This window comes from Branchiostoma belcheri, unplaced genomic scaffold (genome assembly GCF_001625305.1).
Source record: "Branchiostoma belcheri isolate BF01 breed outbred unplaced genomic scaffold, Haploidv18h27 scaffold103, whole genome shotgun sequence".
Taxonomy (NCBI): domain Eukaryota; kingdom Metazoa; phylum Chordata; class Leptocardii; order Amphioxiformes; family Branchiostomatidae; genus Branchiostoma; species Branchiostoma belcheri.
Window position 1 is genome coordinate 409,491 of NW_017802414.1, and position 13,230 is coordinate 422,720.

Sequence of the window (13,230 nt, forward strand, 5' to 3'; positions counted from 1 at the left end):
AAAAAAGCCCGGTCTAGGTAGGGTTAAAGTCCCCCAAATGAGTCATTTGGAAGTGATGTATGCCAAATATATGACTGCTATTCTGTAGACACACGTTTAAGGTACCCTTATACCGAATGTCATATCATTTGGTTGTAATACCAGGGCTCAGGGTCCAAAAATCCATTTTTTTGTCGAAAAATGCCCCAAAAAACCTTCATTAAAATTTTTCAAAGGCATGTTTCAAAAAAATTAAAAAAAACGTCTGGGGGTATTTGCTCCCTCTACCTTCATGCCAAATTTCAAGTCATTTGGCTGAATGATGGCGGAGTTGAATCCCTCTGACTGTTTGGCAGGAGGAGAAGGAGGAGAAGGAGAAGGAGGAGAAACATGAGGGAACACAATATATTTCATCCATACCATGGTATGGACTGAAATATAACAAGGGGAACATAACAATGAATAAAACAAGAACAATTCATAACGTAAATGTAAATCAACAATTAAACAACATGGACAACACAGATAAGTTAGGCAAGGATGACGAAGGCTGTGATAAAAAAGTAACATTATAATATATACTACAGTCAGTCAGGAACGATGTTAGGGGATACAAGCTTAGTCACGCTAGGGACCATATCTTATTATAGTAGCGTCATCTAACGGTGGAAAGTAGAACTGTCAGTATCTTTCTGAGGAAGGTAGCAGGAAGAGTACCGAAACGTCGACAGATAAATATATTTTATTGTGAAAAAATACCATCCATACATGTGTATTAGGCTTGGTTGCATATATTAACGGACAGAGCGATGTAGATACTGAGTATCATAGAGCAAACTAAAGAACAACTGGTGAATTGGTGCTAATGTCACCACGATATCTGCAAAATTAAGTGCAAGTATAACAAAAGTTTTAGAAATTTTATATTGTCTTACGTATTGGCAGTTCGCAGATGAATGCATTTCTTTGACTGCAACTCACGGCGTCGGACCAACCATCAGGTGTTACTTGTGCGCAGGCGTCAGCCGCGGGGGCCGATGGGAAGCCAGGTGCCCAAGCAGACCAAATGAGATCGGTGCCGTCCAGAAGAGACCACTGGCCATCGCCGTCAGCGTCCATGACTCCAATTGTACGATTTTTGGTACCTTCATAACGTAAAAAAATAACAATGGTAAATCATCAGAATTAAAAACATCATATACGTTGGGTAACATTTTTAAGAATGCCTAGAACTTAGAAATCCCTGCAATGATTTTAAAGCCCATTAAATAGCAACACAATTTTATATTAGGTAGGTTAATATCTTTATGAAATTGTAGTTATATACTTATATATAGTTATATAGATGCCATACTTGCAACCTGTACAATCGTTGTGCACAAAGTTATATGTATAATTTTAAAAGAAAAATAAAATAAAATGACGAGAATCAATTGAAAAATTAACTAACATTCTATATTCATTTTCTACAAATTCCAAGCTCAGAAGTAAGAATAGGCCTCATAAGTGATTCTGTTCATGAAGATAGAATCGCATTGTATCCTGGGAGACGCAAAGACCTCTGGGTTATAATGTCGTTTGCCCTCTGAGGTATCCGCGTTGCCGCGTGACTCCCGGCATGCAATGCGATCCATGAAAACGTTCAAGACAACAACCGAATACTTAGACTTCTTGCTAGCGATTTTGAACCTTCATATCGTTTATTACTAAACTAGCTGATCTATTAAACTTTTTATAGTATAACATGGAGTTATTAAACAAAGGACAACGCTACCATCAACACAGTCGTTGAGATGTAAAATGGCCGCCCACTCTTCTTGGTCGTTTGGAGAAGCCAGGTACCCGGCTTCCTTCGCACATTCGTAAGCCGCATCTGTAGCGGTTTTGGCAGCTGTGTACACTTTGTACCGCGAGCCGTTGTAGTTTAGGGTGTAATTCAACACGTCAAAGCAGATGTAAGCTGTGAGATAACACAGAACCGCATTTTAGACTTTCAGGAAGAAGGCAATCCTCGGCCTTCCGAATCTCCCATGTAACCCACGATTTCCTGTTGGCTTCCGGACATATTTTAAGATATTTACTTTAACCTCGTTTCCTGTGAATAATCTTTAGCTCTGCCTGCATGCTATCAACCTAATGTGTTAACTTAAAGACACACTAACAAAGTCCATGCACTCAAAGAATACATTGTATCCGAAAATTAACATAAAATGATAAAACTTATCTTTTTACAAGGCAAATGAGGTAGTGTCATACATTCCCAGCACTTCTGCACACAAGTCTTTTAAGTAGAGAAACTTACGTTTTGGGTCTGGAAGGTACACGACTTCGCACGTCCAGTCAGTGTAGTTCAAGTTGCCACTGGTCAATAAATCCTCGGGGTCGAATGAGTGTGCTTTAGCGTCCACCCAGAAACGGCCTCGAGCCTCAGTCCTCTCCGCATTACCGAGCGAAACCACTAGGGGGAGCGGCAGAAACTCCACGTACGTCTGAGCAACTCCTATGCTGACGTGGGAGGTTACTGTTGCGTCCATAGTGACTTGAAGCTGGAAATGTTATTCAAGGCAAGTTGAAGTTAATTCAAGGCATTATATATATATATATATATATATATATATATATATATATAGAGAGAGAGAGAGAGAGAGAGAGAGAGAGAGAGAGAGAGAGAGAGAGAGAGAGAGAGGGAGAGAGGGAGAGAGAGGTGGGGTTTGGAGGGAGAGGGCAGATAGAGGGAGAGAGCTAGCCACTGCTGTGATGCTGTAGTTAACATTTAGGAGTTTTCCAACACCTTAAAGATCTTTACATGCTTCCATCAAATAATCGGCACTACATGTCTACAGATCATCAATGAAGATATTACCAGAAAAAAATTTCATGCTTACAAACAGTTGGATAGCTCACAAAAATGATCTAACCTACGACCCACTGAACTGCAGGTTGTGACACCGTAATGGCAAACAGCATCTCCCTACCTCCTTTTTTTTTAGAAAATCAGAAATAAATACAAGTACGAGGATACTCTGTCAGACAAAGTCAATGTGAACTCAAGTTAGTTAGAACGTATATTTTTGCAGCCACTTTACATTAAAAGTTGAAAAGATGTGTGCGGAATTTTAGATACGAATTTCTACGGATTTCTAAGTTAACTTGCTCCATCGAGTGGTATGAAAAACTTTTCAAAACGATTAGAAAATTGTTTCTCGAATTCCAGATGTCCCAGTAATTCTCCATGGAATAAAATTTGTAAGGTTTTTCCTGGTACATCCGTTCTGGTACAATGTTATAAAACAGTAATAGGCAATGAATTTGTCGCCTTTTGGACACTGGAATGCGATTATGGAATTTACTGTTATCGCACCTGTACCAAGAAGACTCCTAGTGGCATGCTTCTCGATGGAAAGTAGAGGTGCAATCGGTCAGCTTCAAGGCCCATGTCCAACAACACGTCAGTATTCGCCTCATGAGTAGACGCGACACTTCCGGGCGCGATGATGGACCAATGGAGCTTGACCTGTTTAATTGAATGAAAGGCCTTTATTGTACGTTTATTCTTTAACCCTCAAACACCCGAACTTTTTTTGTGACGTTAATGCCCGAACGGGGTCCAAATGGACCCCATTTGGTTTCTTTCAAGCTTTTTCTATTCCTTTTTGCATTCTTTCAGTGATTTTTGCACATATATTGGTTAAACATAGTAAGAGGTATATTTTGGAATGGTTAAGTGTTAAGAAATTCCAGCTCATTCTCATATTTTATGCAAAAATAGAATTAGGACTGCAGGCATGAACATGGGGTTGACCTTTGACCTCATATGATTTTCAATTTGTCAAAACCTCTGAAAACCTGATGACCTAATTCCTCAGGTTAAGGTTACTTGGCAAACTGCATAATATGTCATAGATAGACCATGGGCCAGGCAAGTTTACTGGGATATAGTGTTGCTCCTCCCACAAGGGGACTGCCTGACTCCCGAGGCGGTAGTTTTTGAAATCCTAAATTTATCTCATTTGGAAGCAAATGTACACAAAGTTGAGCAAAGACAGTGGAAGAATAACATTTGAGGTTAACAAAATCACTTGTTACATTTTATTTTGACGAGAGTTTACTCTCCAATTACTTTTGTTTATTTTCAAATTTTACCCGTTGCCCCCGGGCCGGCCTGGGACTCCCGCGCGGCCACGTTCGAATGCGTTCTGTAACCCGATACCTCCCTAGTAATGGGACTTTTAGCCTAGCAACCGACCGCCGTGTTACATTTTTTATTAAATAGTTAATATCTTAATTTCCTTTTTTTATTTTTTAATCTAAGCGTCTTTATCTAATACTTATGCTAAGGACTGTCAATAACGAAAAAAAATACAAACCTTTTTTTTTGTTTCTATATTTTATATATTATAAAGTTTATTATGTCATTATTTTAAAATATATTAAAACATTAAAATGGGACCCCAAAACAATTCCATTATTGAATCGGTTTCGTTTTTTAGTTTGATTTTTGGAATGGCGTTGATATGATAAAGTATATATTTTGTATGAAAAGGCTTTCATACTACGGGATCTACGGACAACCGATTCTTGAAAGTGGACATTTAAAAAATGAATATTGGAAAATGAGGTAATTATAAAAAGTACAAATTAATTAAGGAAGTAATTTCAGACTGGTCTGAACCACTGGAATAGTTATAACATAATATATTTATTACTGAAAGGGTCAATTCGTGCATGATGGGGGCAATTTTTCTAAATTCAAATTTGTATTGAAAAGCCATTTTCATGACAGGTGTCTGAAAGGATCAATTTTTTTCCATTATTGGAGCGAGGGATGCCGTGAAGCCATTTGCTGCATTTCAACTTCTAGTTTGTTTTTTTCATCGTCCAAGCTTCTCACGTTTTCCATTAAAATGGCAATAAAAGACGAAATTGTGAACGCTGCTTGGATACCACAATTTTCATGACGCTAGGCTGCACTATGTGACACGGACATTGTTCTTTCACGCAAAGCAAAGCACATGCAACCTTAAAGACTACATGCCCCTACAAGCGAACAAGAACACCCTGTGGTATCTTTAAAGAAATATGCTTTTAATGGTATAAATATATCACGATTCATAAAGGAACTACACCAACCTCAAAGGCACTTTGACATTCGTACGATACCAACGAATGTAGGGTTACATTGCCACTGCGATGTACTTGAAGAGGGTTGTCGATACTACAATGACAAGAAGTACATACATGTCACTTATTTAGTTTCTTTACATATCAATTACTAAGTGATCCGTCCATCCTTAAACAAGCTGTTTAAGGGGCCTTGTTTACATACCTTGAGCTGATTAAAGGCAACATAAGATATTATTATTAATTAAAAAGTAACCTTAACTTTGGTATGTAAAATTATAGTTTTTATGGCTTCACAACGCAGCAAAGTGGTGTGGAGAAACGTATTGTGTTCCCTCGTGTGTTCCTATTGTGTTCTTATGCCATTTTGGGCGTCAAAGTAAAGTTGTCAAATACTCCCAGACGTATTATCCCAATTTTGTTTTTTAAACAGGCTTTTAAAATTGTTCCATTTGTTTTTTTTCCCTTTTCTGACAAAATATGTGCATTTGGGGTCCTGGAGACCCAGTATTACACCCAAATTATTTGAAATTTGGTAAGGGTAAAGCGTACCTACCAACAGCAACCTATTATGAATGTTTGCATATTCGCCCTTAAACGTGTAGAGTTAGGGACCTTTGCATGTTTTCAGGTCACAATTTGAAGTTTAGTTTGAGGATGAGTCAAAAGAAGCAGGCAGACCAAGAGCCAATGGGCATGCATCACGGTAAGAACTCGGGACTCTGCGTAAGTTAACAGCAATAGATGCCGTTACCTGCGAACGCCCTCGTGAATGTCAACGGACACGTGACATGGTTGTTCTGCTGTTTCATCATCGGACACAACTTCTTCAGCGTCGGTAAAATCACAGTGGACGGGTAGTTGACTCTTTACACAGTCAACAATTGGCAGAGCTGCGATTGAAATGCAGTTTAGTACACGGTTAGTATATATATATATTTTTTTCTAAATCCACATAAGGAATACAAATGGCTTTGTTTTGCCTAAGGTCACAATATCTAAATCATATCGCAGGTATCCTTCTCCGTTGTCAAATGTAATCCAAAAGGGTGAAAAAAATAATGGCCAAAAATTCTCTACATTTTAGAAAAATAACCTATCTAGATTGATTTAGGCACTAAATTACATAACTGACGTCATTGTGACGTCGTATTACGTCATAATGATATCAAAATTGTTGTTATAATTTTTATTACTAGTTCAATATTCTCTTGAAACTTTGGTGGTCATACGATACACCGTTCTCGAGTTCTGAGGGGGTGCGGATCCCAAAAAAGCCCAGTCTAGAGAGGCTGAAACAAGACACGATACTATATTGTGCTAAGATTACTGAAAAATAATTACACCATTTTTTTTCTTATCTGTAACTAATTTCCGAAATTTGCGGAACAGGAATATTGCTACTTACCTTTGTGGCCATAGAAACACAGGTCCATCAATTTGGGATCACTCCCTGAGTTTGTTGAAAAGGACACGTTCCAGAACCGCCCCGTTGCATTAAAATCTCCGAAGATTTGTGGTGTGGTTGTCCCGGTTGCGACTGAGTCTGACCCGCGGACGTGTACCCACGCGTACGGCGTTTCAACCAGCGAAGTCATGAGGTTGAACCGGCCGACACCTCGGCTTGCCTCGTTATTATTCGTGATGCTGATCTGGTAGATGTTGTGGGGTGTTTGCATATCAAGGACGATCCAGTAAGTTGCATACTTTTTGCGCAAGGTAAAAACTCCAGCAGAATAGAAAGTATCTGGAGAACAGTCCAGGGCGTTGAAGGGATGGGATCTGGACGGTTGCGATCCGTAATCCTTTAACCAGTCATAAGGGATTTCAAGCCAACGCACTGGATCTTCTACGGAATACAAAGAAAGTATGCACGTTCATTTTGTATATTTGTAATATGTGTGCGAAAAAGTTTGGAAAATGACATGCAAGAATTTTTTTTTCAATTATTTCTTCTTAATATTACTTTCACCAAAGATGTGATAAACAGAAGTACCTAAGAGGAGCCACAATCCATAACAGAAATTGCCTTGTAGAAATTAAATTCAGAAATTGTTAATTGAAACTAGACTCGCCATATAAAAATTTTCACAGACATTGGCTATGAATAAACAATACAGTACGAAAATGACAGTCTCTGTCATAGAAGACACATTTATTTATTTAAGACACATCATTATTTAAGCTCAGGATTCAAACCTGATTAGCAATTTTTTCTGCATATCTGTTTTTTTTTCCTTTGCAATTTTATACATGTCTTTGGATACGTGTGACTTGTTATGGATGAACTACAAATGCGAAATGTGAAATTAAGTTAAAAAGAGATGTGTTATATGTTTTGAACAGCCATATACATGCCATTACTCCAGTGGGGGGGTCCAAAAAAATTTAGATTTGTAAAAATTTAGATTTAAAACGTAAAAATTGAGAAAATTTAGATTTAAAACGTAAAAATTAAAAAAAAAAACTTAGATTTAAAACGTAGCACGTACCCCAACACAACTTCCGGGTGGCGTTAGCTGTACGTGCACACAGTGTGCAGGTTCTGCCATAGCCCGTCCCTTCCATGCAACCCAAGGTACTATCAGTGGATTCTCGACATGACGATAGGTCAGCTCTCAACAGCGACACCACCGCCAGCAGCACCACTGTATTGTGGAAAAAAAACATTGAAACTTTACATTGAAAGAGTTCATAGCTATTCACTTTTTGTAGGGTCATAAGGGTCTATTTTAAAACCACAGGTTTCATTATTTGATAATTTAAGCGTATTGCTTGGAGTTTAAGTATCCATGCATTTTAACAATGTGCTTTACAAAATACTATTTTAATTACCTACACCAAAAAACTTTTTTTCTGTATTCATTTCAATGGACTTTATGACATCACTTGTGTTGATATGGACAGTATACGTTTTAGTAGACATTAATATTCTATCATGGAGACTTTTAGGCAAATCTGTTTTGTATAACATTTGATTTGCGATTATATTCTATCTAGACCGATTTAGGTAGCAATATCACATACATGACGTCATAAGGACGACAAATTAAGTCAAAATGGTATCAAAATTGTGATTGCTATGATTAAGTATTACTGGTAATCCATTCTTAGTAAATTTGGTGACCATACGATACAACGTTCAAGTGTTCTTAGGGAGGCGCCCCACGAATCCCTAAAAAAGCCCAATCTAGGTAGAGTTAAGTATCAATACATTTAATAAATTGTTAAAAGTACAAATATAAAACGTATTAAGAACTATATATGCGGTACAATAGCAATCCTCGTAAGAATAAGAAGCACATGTAACCAATCACATTTAAAGGGTAGACTTTTAGGTATTAGCTTTTAGAATACAAAATGATAAATACTTGCAGAGAGATATCTTACCTGATACTTTTAAAAGGAACTTGATCATCCCGCCAAGAGAATATGCATTAACCATTAGTTATCTGCAATGCAGAATGTGTTAGCATGTCTATATCATAAAGTATCAAAACATATTTTTTCTGCAGTACCAAGGAAAGCCGACAAGGTGCAAAATCTAATCATTTTTAGGACTCATCAAGAATTACCCACCATCCCTATTTTATGACAATCCATAAATAGCTTCTTGAGTAATGTTTTTTAAAAACAGACGGACAAACAGACAGGCGCTACTTAATACATAACTTTTTTGGTGAAGGTAAAAAGACAGATGACACAAAGCTTCCCATTGAAGGTATGGTTCCAGTAGTTTCATTTTTTTTTTTCAAGGGGGATGAAAATTAAAGATTGATAAACTGATGTCTTACAACCTTTGGCTTACATATTCCCCACATACAACTAACAAAATGGCACAAAATAAATGGCGTCTTGGGTATTGTTAATACTCATTCACTTGTTTTCGTTTACCCATTGATGATCATTCGTGTATATAATCATTCGTGGAACAGCAATCATACAGAAAGCACCCTGACAAAAGAACTGACACATCGAGGTTTGGCCATTTAATTTCCACACAAGCTTTTACCACTCATATGAATAATTTATGATAAAATGGCCATAGTCCTAGCCTGATATTGATGAAGATTGCTAGGAGGCAAGGTCATTTCAAGTCGGTATGTTTGGTGTTTACGATTGCAGAGATCCAATTCTTTCTGCTGAAAATTGCACTTTAGACACACGTATCTAGAATACAGTATACCGAATTGACAAGAGATGGACTGCCAATATAACACCAAGTGTGCATCACATACCTTTGGTTGTATGATATGTAATCGGACGCATTAAAAAAAACCCTTTCTTGTTCATACAGACTACTCATTCACAACTGACACAATGCTTCAGTAAAGGATTTGCAACAGATTAACTTAAACCCATGAGGTTCTTACCCTTGGCAATAACTATAAGAACGTTCTTCCACTGTGACTCTTCAGAAGTTTGAATGGTCAATTGACCCTAATAGCTACATAAAGTCATAAGCATCTCAAACTATATGGCCCCTGGAACAAAGGCAGAAACAAATTTGCATACTGGTCACATTACAAAAGATTCAAATATTTTTCTATACTGGTTTTTAATGTAACATGATGAAACCATATAGAATAAACCATATACGACTTACAAAACCACATAATCAAGAAAATCCTATCTGCAAATTTCAGTTTGGAAAATCAACATTTTAACTCTCAATGCAGTCCTGCCCTGTCAACGTCTTATACAAGGATATTGCTCTACGATGCCCTTGTTGTATCAAATAGTCTACCTGTATCTGTAGTTGTAGCTTGAAATGTCTTTCTCAGAGCTGAATTAGCTTTGGCACTTTTGTGTCTAAAACATTTCTTGTAAATGTGGTGTCTACTTGAAGTCAGATAAACCAGTATAGACTTTGGCGATGTATGTAGAACTGGGCATATAACTGCCAGCAAATGCATGTCTCAATCTTCAAGTCAGAAAATTGCAAACCAGTGCTTTCATTAGCAGTACTTTACCTTCTGGGTAACTCGTAAATTCAACTACTACAAGCATGTGCAACCATACAATTTCTCATTTTAACGGGTCTTAAAGCGCATTTTACATGGTAAGCTAAGCTGTTAGCGAGTTACTCTTAGCCAGACTTCCCTTATGTATGCACACTGAACAGCTGCCAGGACAATACTGATGTCTGGTGCATGGTTTACAAACACCTACAAAAACAGTTTACAAACACCTACAAAAACAGTTTCTTCCTGTACACTGCACGCCTGTGGAACCGTCTACCCAGTGAAGTCACAGGGTCCGCCACAGTTAGAATTTTCAAGGCCAAATGCAGGAACCACCTCTCATCAGATTACTAACTTTTGAACAACGTTTTAACTTTTCTGACTTTCCAACCGTTCAATCTTTCCCTTCCACTTTTGATTATAGATACTATTATGATTACTATATTAATTTGACGATGATGTGTCTTTGATATTGTAAAATTGCATTGTTATGTTTTGCTATTTTGATATTCGTTCTTGTTGTTAGGTCCAGTATATTGTATTGACTTGTCCTGTGTTGTGTTGTGTTGTATGTATCAGTGGCAGCCGCCACCAGCCATCTGGCTGCCTGGTTCCCACTTGTAATGCGTTGTTGGCATCACCAATAAATGAAATGAAATGTTATCGGATTTATATCTGCAGGCTTGGGTCATTAAATAGTATTACTGGCGTCTTTAAATACAAATATACTTAAGCAATCAAGATGTTTCTAAACGTTTCGTTTATACGAAAACGCCCACTGTTACTTTTCAATATTTTTCTAATTCTCGGCCACTATAAAATGGTTAACAAAAGTACATAAACCTTAACAACGTTATTTATCTACATACCAGCAATAATTCATTCATTCAGTCAAGATGAAGGAATTTTTCTCTTACCAGTTCTTGCATCTTCTTGCTGTCAAACGAAGTGAATTTATGGGGCTCTCGGGGGTGATGAAATATTTTATACGTACAGCTCCCTGTAAAGTACGCTTCAATAGATGCATTGATACCCACTTAGGTATAAAAAAATGAAAACAGTTTTAATCATACTAATGGTAGTGTAACAAAGGGACAGAATCACTATCCACAACCTGTGCACAAAGAACCTTTGCATATTTCATGTAGAATATCCTTGATACCAAGGACATTTTGCACGTGCAATGATACGCACTGATGTAAGGAATAATTCAAAATAGCTGTAATCATACTAATGGTAGTGCAAAGAAAGAACGCAGCATTCCCTATCAACGTCCTTGTGTACAAAACACAGAAACGGAATCCAAACAAACAGAATCCAAAATAATTTGATAAAACCCATTTTATTCCTTTTATCTAACTTGAAAATTAGATAACAAAGTATTGGATGTCTAAAAAAATGAAGTCATCTTTGAGAGAAACAAACATTTTCACGTCACTCATGTTCCAAAAATGGTGGCTATAGCCTCGTGTAGAATTTAATGGCTTTAGCCATCTTGTCTAGCTTTCTTTCGTTTAGCTTCTGTGGTTGGGGCGATTTGCTGGCCCATGAGTTAACTGGGTGCGATTATCCGGGCATGGGATGTCTAGGGGCAATCGCCCAGCCATGAGTTTGCCAAGGACGATTACCCTTCCCATAAAGTAGCTAGGGGCATTTGCCCGGCCTATAATACAGCTAGGGGCGTTTGCCCGGCTCATAAGCTAGCCATAGCGATTTGCCGGCCCTTGACCTGGCTAGGGCCTATAGATACCTTGCTAGGGGCGATTGCCCGGACATGAACTGGCTAAAGGTAACTGCCCAAAGTAGCCTAGGATTCTGTTGGCCTTGAAGCATGTATTTCCAATGTGCTTGGAAAGAGAAGTCTGTCTTCAGTGTAATCCCAAGGTACTTGACAAAGGGAACTCGCTCTAGAGTGTGGTTGTGCAAGGTGTAGCTGGTTTGTAGATGTTTATCATCAGGGACGGGATGATTTATTTTATCATGTTCATAACTGAAGCTGGTGTGTTACGCGAAGCTGGTGTGTTACGCCGAAAGGCGGTTATACCGGCTATACAGATACAGACAGATAACTCAAACTCATTATGGGAAAGTACCGTGTTACAAGGACGATATGGAACTGTTTGGCAGCAAACCAACATGAATATTAATCCTTTTTTAATGCGAATGGTGAACTAGGAATGATCTTTCTCCGTACATTCACTTCCATTTATACTGTCTGTACACATGCAAACACAATGATTAAAAGGTAAGCAACAACTAATAATTGTCAACCTTTATACGTTGCTACATGCACATAGGCATTGAACGCTGAACGGTGGAAACAACGGCATGCATTTTACAAACAATAACATTAGACCGTAACAATCACCATGAAAGGATAATGATTCCTACTTTCAATTCTAGTAGATTTCTGTGGGTGAGTGTAATCGAAGGAATGGTCTTTTTATTTGGCAGCTTTACTGAAATCCCTCGAATTCGTAGACCAGTGATCACAACAAGAAATACTCCAATTGACAAGATGTTTTACCTTGAAACCAAGGACATTTTTTTACAAGCATTGGTGCTCACCGAGGTAAATAACATTCAAAATAGCGGTAATCATACTAATGGTAGTGCAACAAAGGAACAGAATCCCTACCCACGTCCTTGTGTACAAGGCACATATGAATATTTAATGCGGCGTATCCATAACACCAATGTTAGGGTAGAGACATGTTATATATCTATTGATAACCACTGGGGTGAAAAATTTTAAATAGCTGTAATCATACAAATGGCAGTGTAATAAAAGGGCAGAGTCTCAGGTTTGTATTCTAGAGTGGTGGAAAGAAAAATTGTTCAAAGCACCTATATATATGTATATATGTATTTTATGTGCCACATTTATGATACCAAGGACAGGGTGTCCTTGACAGTACCAAAGTTTAAAAAAATACCCTTGTTTACTGCGCTGTGAGTAAAGTGAAGTCATTAATGGACATGGATATGTACATTCCAATCATGTTGGTAGATAGAGAAACTAAAAAAAAATGCTGAAATAATGCAAATTTCGTATTCCCAAGAAAAACATTCACAAGAGGCACAAAAACATTGAACGAATTTCCCCGCTCGAAATCATCAACCAAAGACATTTCTGTATATATGTACGTCTTTCGAAATAAACGAG